The sequence below is a fragment of the Macaca nemestrina genome, chromosome 17 (genome assembly GCF_043159975.1).
Source record: "Macaca nemestrina isolate mMacNem1 chromosome 17, mMacNem.hap1, whole genome shotgun sequence".
Classification (NCBI taxonomy): Eukaryota; Metazoa; Chordata; class Mammalia; order Primates; family Cercopithecidae; genus Macaca; species Macaca nemestrina.
The window spans coordinates 80,382,491-80,404,076 of NC_092141.1; the positions used below are offsets into that span (position 1 = coordinate 80,382,491).

General features: G+C 37.7%; 1 long non-coding RNA gene across 1 annotated transcript in view; it reads right to left on the minus strand.

The window, feature by feature from the left end:
- Positions 1-9,430, minus strand: part of LOC139359376 (uncharacterized) — a 365,570-nt gene extending 356,140 nt beyond the window's left edge. Inside the window, exon 1 of the long non-coding RNA XR_011615290.1 lies at positions 9,373-9,430. This is a non-coding gene — a long non-coding RNA (uncharacterized lncRNA). The remainder of the gene's footprint in view (positions 1-9,372) is intronic.
- Between the last annotated feature and the right edge of the window lie 12,156 nt (positions 9,431-21,586).

The following is a 21,586-nucleotide window of genomic DNA, read 5'->3' on the forward strand; positions in this document are numbered from 1 at the left end:
CCAAGCGATGGGTCAGGAGGAGGAGCACAATCACTCATTTAATTAATTACTTAATTAACCTTTAAGACCAGAAATTTTGGTGGGATTCTCCTGAAATTTGAAGAACTTATTATTATTATTATTTTTCAAAATGAAACTGGCTCTCAGTTATGTGGTTACTCAAAAGGAAAGGGAAAATTTTTAGGATCACCATGGGTACTTTTAAAAATGGTGCCCATTAAAGGTCATAATATTGACACAATTTTCCAGGGCTGGTTTCAGTTTTCCCACTGAGTGGTAATTAGGTCATTGGACCAGTCCATCCCTTGACTGACCAGTATGGTTTCACCAGATCTGCTTCTAAATACAGTCTTTTGTAGGAATTGTTAGTCACTATCAGCTATCCCCTGAGTTAATTTGCCTTTCCTTCAAGGTACCAAAAGCAACTCCCTGGAAACTTAAGTTTTCCACGTGTTCATAGAGGAAGGATACGCTAATCCACCCTACCACAGTCTGAATTTTCTACAGTCCTGATTGAGTTGAACTAGCAGTAGATCATTTATTTTGTGGCCCTTGGACTCCAGAAGCAGCCACAGGCTTGGCGAGCATTGTTTTTATGTGAACAGCCATCTCCTGGGAATAAGATCTGCCTCCTGGTTGGCTGTTTCACTCCTGTTTTCTTTGATGAGTTACATTTCTTCACTTAAAGTTAAAAGAGCTCCTTTCTCAGGACAGTTGCCTGAGTTCACACAGGAAGGTGACTGGGCCAGCTTCCAGTAAGGAAATGGTTATTCCTGAGAACATCGTCTACATAGATTGAATCCAATTGAATTGAAATCACCCCCAGAAAATTTTGTAGTGTAACAAGTCAAGAGAATTAATATCACCCCCTGCCATACAAATTGGTTGAGTTGTGGCAGAGTGCGGAGATTAGAGGGTTAGATGCTCCTCCTTAACATTGCTGTTGGTTCCCTATGTTCATCCAAATCTAGAAAAAACTAAATCTTTAATATCTAGAAAATATTAAATCCTTAATAGAGGGAACACAGGACCATACACCAGGGGACCTGGATTTTAGGTATGTCTAGTTCACACCACTCATAGCACAAAGACTTTTAAGTTCCTAACATACACTAAGGGTTGAAATATCCCTTAGTGCTCCATCTTCATAGTTAAAATGGCCAGATATAAAGAACAAATAATGCAGTTTTGTGAAAAGGCTTTGAAAATTAAAACAGCAGTTCTGAAATTGGGGTCCATGGTGCCTAAGCCACTTTGAGTTGTCTGAGAAATCAAAATGATTCTTTATGATAACACAAACAGCATTTGTCTTTCCCCTCTGTGTTAACATTTGTATTGATGGCACAAAAACAATACTGGCATCTTAAGTGTGAATCAAGTCAGTGGCATTAGAGATAGCCAATTTCATTTAAATCTTTAAGGAAGTAATAACAATTGTTAATTTTATTAAATCTGGATTTGGCATAGATGTCTTTTGAAATAATCTATGTGATAAAATGGGAGGCACTTATAAAGTACTCTGACTACCTACAGAAAGGGAAAAATACAGCTGTACAATTCTCTGAGTTGTCAGCTTAACTAATCACTTTTTAAATATAAACATCATTTTTACTTGAAAGAAAAGCTAACAAATTATGATTATTCAGAGTTGGGTATTTGGCAGACAATTTTTCAAAAATGAATGAAGTAAACCTGTCACTTTAAGGAAAACAACTGGTAGCACTTGTTGTCCATGATGAAATATAAGCTGTCAAGCAAAAATGAGCATTTTGAAAAACTTGTTTCAGTCACCATGCGCATGGTTTCCGAATATTTTAAGACTTTTTTTGGGGCATGATTGGTGCTAAGAGTAACAGAGGTGATTGTTTAATATAATGAAACCTGTCCATGTTCAGAAGCTACACATGACTTTGTGAACTATTCTTCTTCAAATAACTGATGCAGGATATTACAAAATCATGCAAGGCTAAAAGGCCCATCTGATAGATTTTTAATGTACCAGAGTACAAAAGCCCATTGATACATCACAACTAAACTTTAAAGATACTAACTTTGAGGAAGTTTTGGTATAACATCAAAGAAGAAATATCCAGAATCATCTGACAGAGTTATTAAATTATTCTTCCCTTTAGAAATGCACATATTTATACATCCATATTTTCTTTCTATAATTCAACCGAAACAAACTGTAGACACAGACAAATTTCAGAAGCAGACATGAGAATTCAGTTTTCTTCTTTTAAACCAGATATTAAAGTGGAAAATAATGCCATCTTTCTCTCTTTAAAAAAATAGTCATTTTCATTAAAATATATTAGTCTTACATGTAAATATTTATTCTTTCTGTTGTAAGTGGATTAATAATTTTTAAAAAGTACTCACTTTTAATTTCTAATGTAATACATATTATACTAGACAGCACCCCAATAAACAAAAAGCCCTTGGGTCACAGTGGTTTTTCAGAGAGTAAGGGGGCTTTGGGACCAAAATGTTTGAGAAACACTGCTTTAATATGATGTGTTCCTGCTTCTGCTCCCTGCTGGTGTTAATGACTTAAAACAAGATACTGAAGGATCCAGATACTCTAATATTTGCCGCTCTCTGGGATCTCCTGAAGGCTATCTGTCCAGGTACTCAGAGCTGTTGCACTAGTTCATGATTTATCAGGTTCACCACTTAATCAGGTCTAGACCTAGTAATAAAAATTAGAATTACTGGTCATCTGTTTTCAAAATCTTGTCTTACTGATTTTCCCAGTTTCAAGTGGATTATCATCCCATTTTTTTATCCTGTTGGTTTCTTAATAACAATTACATATTGTTTTGTAAAGGGCAAGGGATATTCATTGTAATCCATCAAAACCAAAGCCAGTTGACCTTGACAGCTACCGAGGTGATCACTTTTGTTAGGAGTGCTTTCTCCTACCTCTGAAAAGTTTTCCTCTTTGGAAGCCATCGAATTGTCCCCAAGCAATGATGTGTATATCTTAAACATTAGAGCTTCAGGATGTTCTGAGAAGATTTATATTCATAGTGTTCCATCTTCAACAAGTGGAGGTTTAATTACAATTCAGCTATTAGAAACAAAATTGTTTTTGTGCCTGGATCTATCTTATTGTGGGCAATTAGCTTAGAACCATAAATAATAAGCTTAGTTGAAAAGTTAAACACTAACCACAGTGTGCCATTGCCTCACTCTAACTGTGTTGCAGACTTAGACAGCACAAGACCCCGTACCTAAGGGTGTCCATTTAATTCTTACATCTCCCCCTCTCCTAAAATAGGCATTGTTATCTCAGTTTTATAGATGGCAAAACAGAGGCTCATTCCATGAGAAATTTGCAGAGCCAAGATTAAAAATGGGATTTGTGTAACTTCAATTTTTTCTTTTTCTTTCTTTTTTTTTTTCTGAGACAGAGTCTTGCTGTATTGCTCAGGCTTGAGTGCACTGGCTCACTGTAGCCTCCACCTCCTGGGCTCAAGCAATCCTCCCACCTCAGCCTCCTGAGTAGCTGGACTACAGGTGCACACCACCACATCTGTCTAATACTTGTACTTCTTGTAGAGACAGAGTTTTTCTATGTAGTCCACATTGGTCTGGAACTCCTGGGCTCAAGCAATCCACCTGCCTTGGCCTCCCAAAGTGCTGGGATGATAGGTGTGAGCCACCACGCCTGGCTTTTGGGTGACTTCAAATTGATAAGCTCTGTAGGTAACATGGCAAGGATAGATTAAAACAGGGAACTATTTCAGATACTAAACCCGTTAGGAAGTTGTTGCATTGCCCCAGTGATGACATTTGCTTGCTTGATTTCTCTGCTCTTGAAGAATGATTCAAAAGTTTTCCAACTGTTTACCTGCTACAACTTCTCATTAAAAAAGATCTGTAGAATCATGAAAACAGTATGGCGATTCCTCAAGGATCTAGAACTAGATGTACCATATGACCCAGCCATCCCATTACTGGGTATATACCCAAAGGATTATAAATCATGCTGCTATAAAGACACATGCACACGTATGTTTATTGCGGCACTATTCACAATAGCAAAGACTTGGAATCAACCCAAATGTCCATCAGTGACAGACTGGATTAAGGAAATGTGGCACATATACACCATAGAATACTATGCAGCCATAAAAAAGGATGAGTTTGTGTCCTTTGTAGGGACATGGATGCAGCTGGAAACCATCATTCTTAGCAAACTATCACAAGAACAGAAAACCAAACACCACATGTTCTCACTCATAGGTGGGAACTGAACAATGAGATCACCTGGACTCGGGAAGGGGAATATCACACACCGGGGCCTACCATGGGGAGGGGGGAGGGGGGAGGGATTGCATTGGGAGTTATACCTAATGTAAATGATGAGTTGATGGGTGCTGACGAGTTGATGGGTGCAGCACACCAACATGGCACAAGTATACATATGTAAAAAACCTGCATGTTATGCACATGTACCCTAGAACTTAAAGTATAATAATAATAATAATAATAATAATAATAATAATAAAAGATCTGTAGAGTCAAACAGTATTTGTTCCGAATGACTCTCAATTAAGGTGTTTCCTATTTACTATTGATATATCAATAACCCCTGAATCATGGCTAATCAAATAACTATAGGTGTTTGATTGAGAGCTGTGGTTTTGCATTTCAGAAATCAGCAATCGATGCATTTTTCTTACTAAAACCATCTCAATCTTCATGGTTTGACTCTTTATTTTCTTCTTTGTTTCAAGATCATAAATGGAAGCCTGAGGAGCAAAAACCTAAGGATGTGCTTGGACCTTCACTGAGAGGTGATCTCTGACCACTGGATCACTTTCTTCTGGAGGTAAAAAGTAGATGGCTGGGCACTGTGGCTCATGCCTGTAATCCCAGCACTTTGGAGGCCCAGGCGGGTGGATCACTCGAAGTCAGGAGTTTGAGACCAGTCTGGCCAACATAGTGATACCCCATCTCTACTAAAAATACAAAAAAATTTTAGCTGGGCATTGTGGCAGGCACCTGTAATCCCAGCTACTTGGGAGGCTGAGGCAGGAGAATCGCTTTAACTCAGGAGGCAGAAGTTGCAGTGAGCCAAGATGCTGCCACTGTACTCCAATCTGAGCAACAGAATGAGACTATGTCTCGAAAAAAAAAAAAAAAAAAAAAAAGGTCGAATTAAGTAATCTAATATGGGCCTAATCCTAGATGCGGAAAGCAGATTTTGATAGAATGAAAGAGCTCATCCCTTTTTTCATTCTTATACTATAATCATGTGTGAGTCTGTAATTCCATTCACTGAAAAAATAATCACTTGGCAAAAATGCCTATAGAAAAGAACACAAGCATTTCTGAGTTTAAAGTTCAGATTTCAAGATTTAGCAAATATTTCTGGTCACACATAAAGTTGTCCATCATTTCTGAAACATGCTCCTCTTGCTCTACTGCATAAGACCCTCCCAGATTTCCCTCTACATTCAGAGTAAAGTTGCTATTTTTGCATCTTAGCCAAGAAGCTACGTATTCCTGCCCGTGTCTACTCTCCAGCCACATGTCTCCCTGAGACTAAGGTTGTCTCTTTCTTTCTAGCCATGATGAAGCATTTGTAGTTGTGTAGATACATATTCTTCTGATAATGCTCATCCTACTTTTTTTTCTTAGGATCATCTCCCTCCTCCCAGTTTTGTCTTTCTGGTGACATATACTGGTGTTTTTGAGACTCACCTCAAGTGCCACCTACTGACGGGTAAAACCAAGACTGGAACTCAGGAAAGCCCTTAATGGTTTTTATTTTTTTTATTTAATTATTTGGTATTTTTCTGACAAACATCCTATGCTCACCCAGCCCCAAACTAAGAAGAGCACATTTCTTCTGGCCAGCTATTACTGTACTTAAATATTCTTCCATCAGAGTCCTTCCAATACTGGTATGTTTACATCTATGTTTCCCTTGTAAATTTATAAACCCCTCATTGACAAAGGCTCATTTTGATTTTTGTATCTTGGGCAAATATCACAACGTTAGGGGCATATTACATACTTAAAAAATATCTGTTGAACAAATACATAGATTTCCTTTAGTTCAAAGACTTTTACTTCTGCTCAAATTTACAAAATGCACATTAAATCAGTATCCCGACTGATTTAAGAAGGTAAAACAAATGCCAGCATGGATCGCAGAAATCTTAACCTGTGATCACTGAAGGAACTGATTTTTCAGGATTCGTTGATACAAATTGTATGGTTTGAAGGATGCATGGGATTTAGAAACTAAATATTGTTATCTTGATTCGAGTTATATTTGAAACTGAGTCAACTTGTGATTTTAGTAGCACAGCTAATAAAGGGAGCATTGTTATAGTAACTGTATTTTCTGCACAAATGCAAACTTTTTTGTATTTTAACTAAACTGTGTGATGTTTTATGCTGAAGAAGCTACCTAGTCCAATGTTTGGGGAAAAAACAGATACTTGGCAAATATATCTTGAATTATTAATGAATAAATGAAAATAGAAGAAATTCAGTTCACTTCTCTGATTTTACAGATGATAAAATTGAAGCCCAGGTAGTTGCAGAACAATGACAGGTAATCAATCATCATGGCTCCTGGGTCAATATCTGCCTTTCTGTATATATAATAGATATTATAAAATGTAAGGATTTTAGATGGACAGAGTGCACAGTTGGGGACATAAAACCTCATTGCAGGATAAGAAGCACTGATCATAAACCCAATACATACCTTACATTTTACCGTGTGCTGTGAATAAAGAAAAGAAATGAATAAGCCGGAGTGTCCCATGAGGTGAGTACAGTCTCGTAGAGGAAGTATTTATAGTTCAGTATGATGTATGAAGTGTTAGGGGGCACAAGTGAGAAAGCAACTCCACCTGAGGTAAGAGAGGGGAGAAGGGAAAGCTACAGGGAGGAGGTGACATTGGATACATCTCCTGAAGTAGGCATGTTCCAAGCTCAAGAGATGAGGAATGACATTTCAGGCTGAAGACACAATTGCAGCTCATCAGAAGTGATAAACCCATATAATAAAGTGGTTCCCTCTGCAGTAACAGAACCAAATATGATCTTAGCGGCGGGACATTACTACCCAAATGAAGAAAAATGACAAGTTGCTTTTCAAGCCATCCCAGAGTGGGAAGCCAACATGCCAGGAGCTATAAAGAGCCTCAGAAGAATAAGAGAAAAAGAAAAAGAGATGTACCCTTTCCTGTGGCAAAAGCACTATATGCTGACACATCTTGGTTCTGCCAGATTGATTTTTGCATAGGTTGTCTTTGTCATTTGTGTGTGTGTGTGTGTGTGTGTGTCTGTGTGTGTATATATATATATATATATATATATATATATATATATATATATATTTTTTTTTTTTTTTTTTTGAGAGAGAGAGTCTTGCTCTGTCGCCCAGGCTGGAGTGCACTGGTATGGTCTTTGCTCACTGCAACCTCCACCTCCTGGCTTCAAGCGATTCTCCTATCTTAGCCTCCTGAGTAGCCGGGACTACAGGTGCGTGCCACCATCCCTGGCTAATTTTTTTCTTTTTTCGTATTTTTAGTAGAGACAGGGTTTCACCATGTTAGCAGGTGGTCTTGATCTCCTGACCTCGTGATCTTCCCACCTTGGCCTCCCAAGTGCTGGGATTATAGGCATGACCCACCGTACCCAGCCTGTATATTAATATTTTAATACACAGAAAGTATCTTTTTTATTCCAAGGGATTAAAAAAAGGTGATTTTAGTGATGTCAGTACATTCTGATGCCAAAATTTATGTTTCACTGCAGTCTCAGGTAGACAAACATCACACTGATGTGGGTTGCTCTCTAGACTTGATAATATCTAATGTTAGAAGTAGTTTAAAAATCTTGAGCTGAGAAAGGCATCAAAGAACCAATATTGTGTATTGACTCTAGGGAAGTAAACTCTTGGATTCCAATCTCACCAATGCCTCCATCTCTAGAACTCCATCCTTCACTAAAAGTGAGGACTGCTAAGTAAACTGTCTCAATGAACACTTACTGAGGAAGAGTTCACCTTCACCTCCCTGCTTCACCCCACCCTGCTCAGTTTCCTAACAACCACGAGGAAGTATGAGGTTACACAGTCTGAGGGATAGGAGGAGTAAACGATAGGTTAGGATGAAAATAAAGACTCAAATGGAAATTAAAATCAAGGGAGCAGACATCTGAGACATGTAAGAAAATGACTTAGATTTCTGGAGGAAAGAGGGAGTTATTTAACAAAACATCCAGGAGATTAGCAAGAAGATTCCACGGATTTTCCATTCATTATCATCATCATCATCATCATCATCATCATCATCATCATCATCTTCACCATCATCAACATGGAGCACTGCACAGTGTTTCAAGCCTCATAAGTAGATTCCCAAAGCATCAGTCAAGACCCACTACTGTTAGCTGTACAACCATTCAATTCCTTAGGCTTTCTAAGCCTCAATTTCCTCATCTATGAAATGGGGAAAATAATAGTACCTAACTCAACAGGTTTAAGGAGAATTCAATAAGATAATGCACATAAACTTTAGCATCGTACATGCCCACAGAACAGACTCTCAATAAATTCGACAGTCATCATCATCACCATAAAAAAATTAAAAAACTCAAACCTGATTACCAATTTTGTCTAGTACTAGGCAATCCAAGGAGAGATTCATCATCTATATCAGATCAGACATTTTGCGAACGGTCATTAAGTAGGTGCATGGGTCTGAATGATCAACTGAACTGCTTTACCATCATGTGGAAATTGCCTTTAGATAAACACAGGGATGATTGTATGCCCCAAAGTGTTTCTTAAATTTTCTACAAAATGCCAAAGAAAGACATTTTTTTTTCTTAGTACAACATTATAGCCTTGGTACTTTGAGTAACTAAAGAGGTGGTTTTTGTTTTGTCCCCTCTACCTTGCTTGAATTAAAAAATTTAAAAAAACTCTAATACACTATTCTTGGGCAAACTCCAGCCAGACAGATATTTGCCATTCCATTATTGTTTTAAAGTGTTAGCCCCAGACACATAAGCATTGTTGGAATGCAATGGAAAAAAAAATGTTTTAAATCTCAAATGGGGTAATAAACTGCAGCCAGAAGCTAATTGTACTGAAACTTGAGCTTTTATGACATGTTACTACTGTAGTGGGACCACTCTGCACCACTTTGGTGGGGTTGTTGTGTAATTGGTAGTAGTTTACGTTGCAGACATATTTTAAAAAAAAAAAGATGTCAAATCAGACATTTCTGCCTATTACTGTAGACCTCAGCATAATTCTCAAAGCAATCAATGCATTTCATCCATTAAACTATTGATGGGGGGTATTAATTCATATAATGTTTAACTACTCACTGTGGACGTTCTCTCTGCCAACTTTCTTCCACCCAAGAAGTCCTGAAATGTTGCCGCTCCTGTCAAAAGAAATGAATCATTAATAAGAACCAGCAAGGCCAGAGGCGAGCTAGAAGCTGGGCCATGATATATACAGGCTTCACATTCTTTTAATTGAGTGCTGAACTGTACGTGTAAAAGCAGCAAACAGCCCAGTAGCATTTTACTAAGAGTCTGAAAGCAATACAAGGAAGGGTATATCCATCAAATCTATTTATTGAATATTTAGGGGATCTGAGAATACTTTTTGTTTTTAGATTATGTATTTGTTAGACAGTCTAGAGTCAATAGGAACGAGGACTTGTAAGTAATACTGCAACCAAACTCTGCACCCACAGGAGGCCAGGGAAAATGACCACACTCATGTGTCTAAGTCTTAAAGAAATTAGGTCAAGTCTAGGTGAGAGGACGTCTAGTCCCGAAAAAGTGTTGTGATAAAAACGGAAGAAATGGCTTCTCTTCCAAGACCTCATCTTTGTGTTGTGTTCATTTCTTTGTATTGTTATTCTTTTCTTTCTCTCTCCTTCCGCCTTTTTTTTTTTTTTTGAGACCACCTGCCTTTATGGAACTACATATCTACTTGTGACCACAAAATGAAGAAATGTGGGTATCATAAAAGAGGCTTACATGGTCATAAAATCATGAGTGTTGAAGTTAGGTTTGAATCTAAAGTCTAGTTCTGCCACCTCTTCTTAAAAATTATTTTACCCCCTTGAGTTTTAATGTATTACATCATAAAATGAGGATAATAACACAGATGCCCTTCAACTTACGATGGGGTTCTGTCCTGATAAATCTAAGTTGAAAATATTTCAAGTCGAGAGTGCATTTAATATGCCTAAACTACCAAACACCATAGCTTAGCCCAGCCTAGCTTAAATATGCTTAGAACATTTAAATTAGCCTATAGTTGGGCAACCTCATGTAAAACAAAGCCTACTTTATAATAAAGTGTTGAATATCTCATGTAATGTATTGAATACTGTACTGAAAGTGAAAAACAGAATGTTTGTAGGGTACTGAAAGTATAGTTTCTACTGGATGCAAATGGCATTCACACCATTGTAAAGTCCAAAACTCTTAAGTCAGGGTCCACCTGTACTGACCTCACGAAGATTTTATAAAGAATAAAAAATAATATATTAAATTCTGAGTTGAGTTATTGGCACGAAGATGATAGTCAGTGTTGGGTAAGTGATGACTATGATAATGAAGAAGGAAATAAAGTTTACTTGATCAATTGAGATGGTCATTTTAGTGAACCAAAGTCCCAAGGCAGATTTGAGACCTAGATCACGATCAACATCCTTAAAACTCACTTTGTCCTATATGTGTGTACTTTAGGTACCTGCTGGGCATTTCCCAGACTAATGTTTAAAAATGATGGAAGATGGCCAGGCACAGTGGCTCATGCTGGTAATTACAGCATTTTGGGAGGCCGAGGCAGGCAGATCATTTGTGGTCAGGAGTTCAAGACCAGCCTGGCCAACATGGTGAAACCCCATCTCCACTAAGAATACAAAAAAAAAAAATTAGCTGGGCGTGATGGTACATGTCTGTAATCCAGATACTTAGGAGACTGAGGCAGGAGAATCCCTTGAACCTGGTAGACAGAGGATGCAGTGAGCCAATATCGCTCCACTGCACTCCAGCCTGGGCAAGAGTGAGACTCCATCCCAAATGAATGAGGAGGAGGGGAGTAGGCTTGATCTAACGTGTAGCTGAGAAAGCCAAGCCCATTTATGAAGCCTAGAAATAACGTTTGTAAAACCATACATTATCAACCTATTTTAACAGGGCTTAAAATATTCTGTCAAGCAGGCTAGAACAATTCCTTCCATCTAAGTTTAAATATATTCCATAGCAAAGAAATATGCTGTGGTTAGACAAATGTAGCATTCAGCTTATTACTTTGTATATGTTTTCTCTGTTTGAAAACATAGTCCTTAACCTTATCCTTATATCTGAAGAATGTTTAGAATTTTATAAAACAAGACCATAATCTCGATTGATCTTCACTGTGATCCTGTGAGGTCCTTGTTATTATTGTCATCACCAATTTACAGCTTAAGCTCAAAGTGGATTAAGCAACTTTCCCAGTGATCACATCATTGGTATATTCCAGAAACACAGCTACAACCATGATCTGCAGCTACTAAGTCCAGAAATATTTCACTAGAGGATTAGAAGTGGGTTTATACTTTCAGTGCTGAAGGCCACAGATCAACTTGAGTCAGCACCTTTTAATCCAAACTTCTTAGGGAAGTATATATTTACTCTGAAAATGTTTCATATATAAGTGTCTCCTGGCTTTCGAGTATCTTTAGGCTCTAAACTATTTTTAAATAGACGTAATATAACTGATTTCTTAGGTAAGTGTTTTTCATCACAAGGAAGATTGTACAAGTATTCCAAACATATTGTCATTCATTCGTTCATACAAAAATACCTAAAATAAGCCTTTACTATGTCCTAAACACTATTCTAGGCTCTATACACACTCAGTTAAAAAATAAAAATGAAAATCAGATAAAAGTCGCTGCTCTTTTGCAGCTCACACTCTAACTTAGGGGAAGATGAAATATATAAATAAGTACCATATACAATTTATTTCATGGTGTAAAGTTCTATAGAAGAAAACAAAGTGAGAAATAGAATTAGGGATTGCTGGAGTGCTACTTTAAATAGCGTTATTTGGGAAGACCTCATTGATAAAACTATATATGACCAGAAACCTAGAAAAATAACTAAGTAGAGTGACCTGTTAGGAGGCTATTGCAGTATTTTGGGTGAGAGATTATGATAGCTTGGAACAAAGGACGGGTCAGTTTAGATAGTGAGAAGCGGTAGAATATAAATACATTTTGAAGACAGAGCCAACGGGATTTGTTAAAAATTAAATATGGAGTTTGAGAAAAAGGCAGAATATTTGGTCTAAATTCTGATAGGTGACTGTGAACCTATTAAGGTAACGAAGAAAGAGATAGGACTAGGTTTGGGAGGGAAAGTTAGGTGTTCAGTATCAGACATACTACATTTTAGGTGTCAACTGGATACCCTATGGAAGAGTTATATGCAGGCAGATAATTCTGGAGTTTAGAGAAGAGGTCCTGTGGGAGATTAAAAAAAACAGAGAATTGTCTGTGTGCAACACACTTAAAGCCATGAAATTTAATGACTTCTAGGGAGTGTGAGTAGATAAAGACAGGACTCAGAGATGGACCCTGGGAGATTCATAAGGTTAGAAACTGGAAAGAAGTAGAGCAATCAGAAAAAAAGACTGAGATAAAGACCAGAAGCCCTTTGCTTGAATATGTAGAGCATATTTTTGAATCATAGATTATATGTAGAACTCTTATGCTTTACCTCTGATCCTTAATTTTATTTATTCATCTATATCATGTCCTTTAAAAACAGTGGCATAATTCCATATTCCTTTATCTTTACTTTTCTTTTTATTAATTAACTATTTATTTATTTTGAGACAGGGTCTCACTGTGTCATCAAGACTGGAATGGAGTGGTGTGATTTCAGCTCATTACAACCTCCACCTACTGGACGCAAGCAATCCTCCCGCTTCAACCTCCCAAGTAGATGGGACCATAGGTGCACACCACCACTCCCAACCTATGTTTTGTATTTTTGGTAGACACGGGGTTTTGCCATGTTGCCCAGGCTGGTCTCCAACTCCTGAGCTCAAGTGGTCCACCTACCTTGGCCTCACAAAGTACAAGGATTACAGGCATGAGCCACCATGCCGCACCTGGCCTCTACTTTTCTTAAGTGATCTCTCTTTATGCCTGAAATCTCTTGATACTGCAATAAGAATTCCTTGAAGGCATGGCACAGATTTCACTGAGCTCTGTCTACTCCCCCCAGGTCCTGCTCGAGATGTTTGTAAGATGCATGTGAGTGTACAGATCAACTGCTGAAATTCAGAGATTACATCTGCATTATGACTTTATGAATCCTGCTCCTAACATCAAATGTGAATGGAAAAAGTTTGCCAGTTCTTCAAAAAGGTAAAATTTTCCTAAGACCCAGAAATTTTACTGCTAGGAATATACACTAAAGAATTGAATGCTGGCTCTCAAAAAAATACTTGTACACAAATGTTTATAGTGGTACTATTCACAATAACCAAAGGTAGAAGATGCCAAAAACACATAATGAGAAAAAGAAGAGTCTCTTCAATAAATGGTGCTGGGAAATTAGATATCTACATGCAGAAGAATAAAATTAGGTTTTCATCTCACACCACACACAAAACTCAAAATGGATTAAAGCTTTAGATGTAAGATCTGAAACTATAAAACTACTAGATGAAAACAGGGGGGAAGCTTCATGACATTGGGCTAGGCAATGGTTTTTTGGATATGACCCCAAAAGCACAGGAAACAAAAGCACAAATAGACAATGGAATTACACAAAACTAAAAAGCTTCTGCACAGTCAAAGAAACAATCAATAGAATTAAGAGACAACCTATTGAAGGGAAGAAAATATTTGCAAACCATACATCTGATAAGAAGTTAATGTTCAAAACATACAAAGGAACTCGAGCAACTCAAGAAAACAATCCAATTAAAAACTGGATGAAGATCCTAAACAGACATTTTTCAAAAGAAGACAAATAACCAACAGGCACATGAAAAAAAATACTCAACATCACTAATCATTAGGGCAAGGCAAATTAAAACTGCTATGAGATATCACCTGACACGTGTTAGAATGGCTATTAAGAAAAAGACAAATAGCAAGAAGTGTTAGCGAGGCTGTGGAGAAAAGAGAGAAAAGAGAACCCTTGAGGGGTGGAGAAAATATACATAACAATTATGTCTTATGTAAAACATAAAAAATGCAAAATATGTTTTAATGATATAGCAATGGGGATAATACGCATATGTACATGAACATATAGATATAATCTGTTAGACTACCTGTATATGCATACCATATATATGCCTATGTTTATATATATGTATATCATATGCATATGCCTCATACATGCATATATACAGGTGTGCCTATATATGCACATGTATGTATATATTTATGAACACATTTATATGTTTATGCATATTTACACATACATATATTGTATGCATATTCATACATATGAATGCCTATATCCCCATAAATATGTACATTATTACTTTTTCTGAATCATGTGAAAATAAGTTACAAACATATTGCCCCTTTACTCATGTACATGGTATGCATTTCCTATAATCAGGAACATTCTATTGTAATACCACATACAATCATTAAAATCAGCATATTAGTATCAATAGTACTAAAACCTAATCTATACCTCTTTTCAAATTTTGTTACTTATACTAATATGCTTTTTAGTAAAATAAGAAACATTGAGTTATAACTTATGGAATGTAATATAATGGGTAGCTGAATATTTTTGAAGACTTTCTCTTGTATCTAGGTCATTGTATTCTTAATCACTGAGATAATATATTATGCAACATGCCTGGGGTGGATGAAGAATGGATTCAGGAATTAAATTCATTCAGTTACTTAATCTCAAATGTGGGTGCTTTTACACTGTGAAACTATTAATCATTCTAAGAATGGAGGAGGGCCAAGAAAACAATTGTAAAGTCCTGAATATCTTTCAGCCTAAAAAGTATTCCCTGTTTGCTTTTTCTTTGATCATGAAAATCTACAAGCAGTCATAAAATTTGACTGGAGTTATAATCATTTGAAACTTTCAGGGTGTCTCTAAAACACTTTATAATAGCCTCAAGTATCATAAGTTGATATTTTTTCTACTTTTCCACTTATAATGAAAATAAGAATTGTGACTTTTATTCATCATTTCCACATGAAAAAACAGTAGAAAAAACTGGTGTGTTTATTCACCTTGAAAATGCCCAGCTGGGGTTTATTAACCACACTTTAGCTACTCATCTTTATGATGCTCAAATACAGATAAGATAAAATCACAAAGACCTCCCAGATGACAAGTCCAGCAAGGTCATTAGATTAGAGGGAAGCTGAGTATTCTGTGACTGTTTTATAGTCAACAACAAAGTATCTATGTTTAAGATGTAAGTTATTTGAGTATTTTAGCAAATTGAAATCTACAGCCAGTTTTACACCACCATCTATGATCTAATTGGCATATTCTCTCAACAGGGGCTACCAATACTGCAAACTCATGTTCACAAAAGCCTTATATAATGAGATTTTCTACAGATGCAGACACAGACACACATGCAGATACACACACAAACACACACACACACACACACACACACACACACACAGGTATACATGCACCAATACATTCAATCCTTAAATAAATAAGGTTTACTCATTATCTATCTATCTATCTATCTATCTATCTATCTATCTATCTATCTATCTAATCTATCTATCTATCTATCTATCGACCTACCTACCTACCTACCTACCTTCCTTTATAATCCACTCTAAGCAACAGAAATGAATCATACCCTTTGTAAAGACAGGGACCCAAACGAGTGTACTGTGTCTTTTGCCATATGGAGCTCACAGTCTAGTTGGGATCACTGGCCTGTGAAGAGAGAAACCACAAGCCAACATCAATAGTTCTTTAACACAGGTCTGAACTGAGTGGCATGGGGTCATGATGAACAGCCTGGGTGAGACTGTCTAGATTTATCTAGAAAAGTGTCACAGAGAAGGGACTGTGAATTCTGGACTGTGAAATCTTGATGGCTGAACAAGAGTATCTTAGGGAAAAAGTATTGGAAAGGACACTTATTTATAAACAGAAGAAAATATATACATACACACACAGAGATATACATACACGCATATGTATGTAAACATACAGATGTGTTGTGTGTGTGTGTGTGTAATATATAGGTAAAGGTGATGGTATAGGTGAAAGGTGATGGTGGCTATTCCATGCAGACAAAATATATTTTAGGGGTTCAGGAAAAACTACAGGGTCCAGGGTGTAAGATAAATGAAATCAATTTCTTTCTGATGTCATAGCTTCCTCTGGGAAGCAGTAACAGCCACAATCCCTTCAAAAGAGAATTTTAAAGAATATCAGATACATCAGTTGCCATACTCCGTATCACATGCCCTCATTACACTAGCAAAAATTGATTGTAAAAGGAACGGACATCACATCCCAAAATGACTAAGCAGTAAACAGGAAGGTGGTCCATTAATTGGCCTAGCACAGCGAACTGACCCATACTAGATGGTGATGGGTGAATTATTTTGACTCTTTCAGTTTCTTTTTTATTCTGCTGTCAGTCTTTCATCCCTGTGTACAGAATCTGGTCAGAGACAAAACATAAACCAGAAGCCATGTGATGGAGAGATAAGAGTGATATATTTTATATTTCATAGGAGACTATAAAAACAGAAAGACAGACAGACAGACAGACAGACAGATAGATAGATAGATAGATAGATAGATAATGAGTAAGCCTTGCTTATTTAAGGAATTGAATATATTTGTGCATGTATACGTGTGTGTGTGTATGTGTGTGTGTGTGTGTGTGTAGAAAATCTCATTATATAAGGCTTTTGTGAACATGTGTTTGCAGTAGTGGTTTCCCCAGTTGAGAGAATATGCCAATTAGATAACAGTGATGCAAATGCTATGGAGTGAGTATTTTCCTGGCTTTGTCGCCCATGACTCCTCATTCAGTTCCCTCTACCCACACCTCACCATGCTGGGCCCGGGCTTTCTTTGGACTCCACGCTCCCTCTTCCCACTGCCTGCATGGTGCATTTCCTCCACTTCATCAGGTCTTTTTGGCAACATCACCATCTCAGGGAATCCTTTTTAGTGAAGTGAGACACGTCTAGTCACCCTGTCTAAAGTTCTACCCTCCACAGATTTTGAAGTTCCCTTTCCTGCTTCCTTCATTTTTCCTTAGCTTGTATCACTATGGAACATCCCACATCTCATTCTCCATCCCTGTTTTGTTTTGCCTCTATTTTGCAATAGAAAGTAAGCTCTGTGGGTGCAAAATTCGAATCTACTGTGTTCATGGCTCTATTCTGTGTTCATTGTTCGTTGCCTAAATTAGGTCCAGGAATCCGGTTAGCACTTGGGTAAGTTATTCGTCATCCCTAACTCCCTCTGATGCATTTTTTTTTTTTAGACAAATTCTCACTCTATCGCTCAGGCTAGAGTGCAGTGGCATGATAACGGCTCACTGCAACCTCGAACTCCGGGGCTCAAGCAATCCTCCCGCCTCAGCTTGCCAAGTAGCTGGGACTATAGGTGTGTGCCACCATGCCATCTAATTTATTTTAATTAATTAATTTATTTATTTATTTATTATTGTAGAGAAGAGGTCCTGCTATATTGCCCAGGCTGACCTCCAACTCCTGACCTCAAGTGGTCCTCCTGCTTCAGCCTCTGAAAGTGCTGGGATTACCCAGCCACAGATTCATCTTCTACTCTTCTTCTGCTTTGCTCTGTGCCCTGGGAGGTAGACTCCTTTGGACTGGATCCCTTGTCAGATGGCTTCTGGGTACTTTCAGCCAATGGGAGGTACTGTGAAGTGAGTGTAGGGAGGAAGGAGAGAGAGGTTGTGGTATTTCCTCTCTGTCGCATCATTGCTTCCATTCATCTCTAGCAGTAGCTGCATTCCTCCACAATTCCTGCCAGGTATCCTGTTCCTCTGGAGTTGCAGCTCTAACTTGGCTCAAATAAAGCAATTCTTCCTTTAATTCCTTCCACCCTGGAGGTGTGATGGCTTCCTGCTGCTCCTAATCTCTAAGCACTGCGTCCTCTCTAGATTTATACTTGTAACCCTATCTACATAACATTAAGTAGACCCTTCATTAAAATCTCTTCATTTGTACCATCTGCAATGAGTTCTCTTTCCTGCCAGGACTCTGACTGATAAAAAAAAAAATCAATAAAGACTTGTTGAAAGGCTGCTGAATGAATGAAAACTCTTGGCATCCTTCAGAAATTTGACTGATTGACTTTGGCACTGGAACAGCCATGGAAGAGACACTAAAAGAAGAAAGGCTAGAAGTCAGCACCAAGAAGATAACTCTGGTATGTCTTGCCAATCCTCGAATGTGTGTATGTAATGCAATAGCCACTGGTTAAGGAGTGATGAATTCAGTCCACCAGCAAACTACTTTTCTCCATTATGCCAATTGATTTGTCTTGTTATTTGTATTTAGGTTGAATACTTTTATTTTTTAATTGTACCTTTTTTTCTGCAGTCTCACTCTGTCACCCAGGCTGGAGTGCACTGGAGCAATCATAGCTCACTGCAGCCTCGACCTCCCAGGTTCAAGCAATCCTCCTGCCTCAGACTCCCAAGAAGCTGGGACTACAGATACATGCCACCACGCTCAGCTAATTTTTATTTATTTTTTATTATTTTTTTTTTTTGTAGAGACGGGGTCTCACTATGTTACCCAGGCTGATCTTGAACTTCTGGGCTCAAACAACCCATCCATCTTGATCTCCCAAAATGCTGGGATTATAAGAATGAGCCACCATGCCCAGTGGTTAAATACTTTTCTGCTGGTAAAATATGGTGCTTGAAACAGACCAGATGCTGGTATGATTATTCTTAGATGTGAGGTGGCAGAGTAAGGAAAGCATTTAAATCATTGTTGAATTCTAACTTCTACTGACTAACTTGCCTAGCTTTTCTGAGCTTACTCATCTAGAAAACTGACAGAAACTCCATGAAGAAGTTATGAGTATATATAAAGATATGACTTATGTAAGGTGCTTATCACTGTGCATGACATAGTATTTGCTCAATAAATGTTCATTTCTCTCCTGCTTTTCTCTCTTGTTTCGTTTTCTTTGTCTCTCTTCTTTCTTATTGAAGTTCTACAAATAAACTGGGATCAGAGTGATTTGCTTCTACTATTTTTTTTAATTTCCTCCAATATGTAAAAAGTCTATGCAATACTATTCTAGGTCAGGAAAAATAAGGGATTTATAACTTCAGGAAATTCAGACATAACAGAAGTTTACAAGAAAAAGAGGCAATCAGAGACAGACTCTGAATTGTCACTCTCCCAAGATAAGGACTCCAGAAAGGTATGCTCCATGCTGTGCAATCAACTTGGTATGCCTGATTGCTTGGCAAGTTAAGCAATATTCCACAGGCATTAGAGTTACATACCATGGGCTCAGAATGGAGCCCATTTCAAGATATTGAACAAGAGAATCTTGGCTGCTTTTCTTTGCCATAGGGGAAAATAGAGAGGCCTTCTTGAGACATTACTGGTATGAAATTGTTACTTATAGCTTTTAAAATTTACCACTCTATGTGCATGTTAAGACATAAAGACATATTTCTACTCCAACATACACCTTCCTTGTCTTCTTTTTTTCCTTTGGTAGTTTATAAAGCAAAGAACATTCTATAGAGGTAGGGGAACATTCAAGTTTTCTATTCCAAAAAATTTGACACACTACAGAATAGAATAACAGACCTGGATGCATTTTCAAAGAAAATGCTGTTTAGGAATATATAAAACCCACATGTCCTTTTACTGCAAGAGAGTGTGCAACAAGATCATGGTACGTGTGCACTGAGTTGATTTTCTTGTGCTCCTTGCGTATTTTTTGGGCTAAAGCAAAGGGAATCATCTAACACGTTATAGAGCAGAAATCATCACCATCTATATTGCTAATGATAGCTGCCAAATGAGACCGATGTGATTGTGGAGACAAAACAAGCTCTGAAATATAAAGGCCAGAGGAGCGTCAATAAGATATTTAAATCACATGCAAAGCAAAACAAAACATTAGCATGTCTCACATTACTACCTTTGCCTGGGTCTTGCAGCAATGTTTGCCATGCTAACCCCAACTTGTGTCTTTAAATCATGCCCTACACTGCCTTCATTTGTCAAATACTCATATTGCAATAGTCAGCATAGTATTATCTTCTTCATGAGCACTAATTCCTAACTCCAGGGAGAATCAATGTCTGTACAGATAAATCAGAAGCCCCCATGGCTTTTTATTGTACTCATCAATTTACATGACTCTATCATTTAACCAAACTGTAAGCCACGGGAAGGCAGGAACCATGCCAAGTTACCACGACATCTTCCACCTCTACTAATGGCTTACATATAGTAGATGTTCAGGAAACTGATCTACCATGACTGGAACAAACACTCCACAGAGTTTGGTTTTTGACTTTCATTTCTGTTTTTGTTTTTCAGTAGTAGGATGTTTGGATTTACGGAGACACTAGCTGGATTTAAGGTCGTATTCTGTGAAATTTATCTCAGGAGCATACTCGGAGGGTTCAATGCAAGCTTCAAATGAATGTTCGTCACGTTCTCTAGAGGATCTCACTTCTGTGCAAAAGTGCTGCACATGAGGGTGCCAACGAAATTAACAAATTAGTGTCTAGGATTTTTGGAGTAGCTCTTGAGCAAATATATGACCTTCAATCTTAACGGAAAAGCCCTACCTGCTGATGGGGTTAAGAAATGGTCACAATGACAACCTATTTATTGTCTTTCTTGTCACTGTAGTTATCCCTGACTCGTGGGCAGTATTTACTAATGTCCTGACAGCCATATCTTCTTGTTAATATTCTGGCTGGGTGTGGTGGCTCACACCATAATCCCAGCACTTTGGGAGGCTGAGGCGGGTGGATCACTTGAGGTCAGGAGTTCGAGACCAGTCTGGCCAACATGGCGAAACCCCATCTCTACTAAAAAACACACGAATTAGCCAGATGTGGTGGTGCACGCCTGTAGTCCAAACTACTCAGGAGGCTGAGGCAGGAGGATTCCTTGAACCTGGAAAGTGGAGGTTGCAGTGAGCCAAGATCCTGTCACTGCACTCCAGCCTGGATGACAGAGCGAGATTCTGTCTAAAAATAAATAAATAAATAAATAATTCTATAAATTCAAAAATAAATTTGAAGATATAAGCCACATTATAATAATTAAAGGTGCTGTGCTCTCACAATGCCAAATTATCAAATCTTTTGGATTTTATTCCCTAAATGACTCTTCAATCCATTACTTTCTTCTATATTGCTCCTAGGCAAGTCACCAGTGTTTGTCACCTGGACAACCAGACACCCTCAGCAGGTCTCATTTCAATCTTTATTGCCTCTTCAACCCCCTTGTCCATACTTTAGATAGAATGTTTTTTGTTTGTTTGTTTTCTTTTTTTTTTTTTTTTTTTTTTT